Source organism: Syngnathus floridae, chromosome 6 (genome assembly GCF_059516105.1).
Source record: "Syngnathus floridae isolate MCC-2025c chromosome 6, RoL_Sflo_1.0, whole genome shotgun sequence".
NCBI classification, from domain to species: domain Eukaryota; kingdom Metazoa; phylum Chordata; class Actinopteri; order Syngnathiformes; family Syngnathidae; genus Syngnathus; species Syngnathus floridae.
In genome coordinates, this window is record NC_142418.1 from 14891445 (window position 1) to 14893327 (window position 1883).

Below are 1883 nucleotides of genomic sequence, written 5' to 3' on the forward strand. Positions count from 1 at the left end.
ACTCCTCAACATGGAGCCGTTTTGCATTTCTAAGCGCGTTGTGTCTGGACTGGAGATCAGGCCCGATGAGAGAAGTCATTGTGTGAGGGCAGAGGACTCACACAGGAGGAGGCTGTGTGCATTCACGGCGTGTCGCGCGATTGTTGTTGTGACGACCGACTCAAAATGAACGCTCGGGTGCGCAGACTTTTGCACATGGAAAAGTGTTTTGTCATCGGCGACATGTCATGACTCTTTGTGACACTTTCCTATCCAAAAACGCAAATAAGCTATAAAAAGTAAATGACACTTTACACCAGCAGGGGGAGCCTGTGAGCTGATGGTATCAAATTTGAAATCATTTCCATTGGGCTGCCTTCATCTTGGCCTGAGCTTGGCGCTCAGCAAACCCGTTCACCCCTTTCGCTGTAATCCTCGATCCTCGCACTGCGGCGGTTTTGTCACATGAACTGTGCAGCCTGGAAGCTGGAGAGGACGCGTCACAAGCGACAGTCGACCCGCACGCAAAGCTAATCTCATTAGCCTTGTCCCTGGGCGGCGCACGGGGTCATCGAGGTCACGCCGTTTATACACAGAAAAACATGTTGCCGGGTAGAACAATTATAATGATGATTGAAATTTTGGCGGGACGTCAAGTACGTGCACAAACGACAGGTGCAACTTTTCACAGGCGGTGTTGTCTTGAGTTGACATTTTCAAAAGTATCCCTGAGGCAATTCAGCTTATTTTTTTCTCTCCCCAGCCTTCATCTTTTTTGAATTGCAGATTGATTAAATTGGATGCTGAAGAGACACATGGTGCATGACTACTGAGATGAACAATGTTTCTACTCTGAAAAAAAAAAAATCCCAACCGACAAAAACGTGGCTAATGGGGAAAACAGGGAAGCTTTAAAAATGTGCTGTGCAGATAATAAATAGCGCGAGCCAAGACTTTTGAATTATGACTATTCTCTATTGAAATGAGCAGCAGGATGTCAATCTGTCTATTTTTCCCCCCACCACTCTGCTTTGACACAGATATTGCTGAATACTCAATATGTCTGTATTTCATTTTGTTTTTGTTTTTGCAAGCCTCATTCCAAAACAAAAAAATGTAGGGATGTGGAGTTGAACATATTGTCAGTACAGAGCATGCTTGATCTAATATGTGAGGCTCAAATTTGAATCAAAATAATGCCCAAAATAACCACTTTGTTGTAATTCATTCGAAAACTAAAATTCTAAAATTCCTACTTTTTTGGAAAAGAAGAATTTATGGAAGTTTGACAAGCAAAAGGTAGCAAAATGTTATTAGGATTTATGTGCGATACAGGCATGCATATTCACAAAATGTCTGCAAACAGATGAAGGATTGATGTCCTGCTGTTTAGCGAGATGAAGAATTGTCATAATTCACAAAGCTTTGGAAGCATTTTAGAATTTATGACCTGCAAAACACATTTAAAAAAAAAAAAAAAAAGCATCTCATTTTTCTGTTCCAATTCCAGAGCTGATTTGCGGGCCACGTTGCCAAATAGTCTTCCCTAAAGGGAACAAAACAGCTCAAATATTTGAAGCCCCTCTCAGTGGTATAATCAGAATATTAAACATTTTTGTTCACTTAATACATCTGTGAGTGTCCATCATTTTTTGAAAAGGCAGAGGAGGGGGAGTGTGTGACCCTAAGGAACTTTTGGCGGCACAAGAATAAAGTGTCATTGCACATCCACTACAGTAGGTGGCAGTAATGTTCTCATAGTCACAGTGTGCACAGGGAGTCACACGGGCCAATTTATTTATTTTTTATTTCCTTTCATGTGAATAAAAATACAATGCTGAGGTGTACTAATAAATTAATTTAGATATATTTTTTTAGGACAGCAGGGAAGTGTTTGAGAGTTC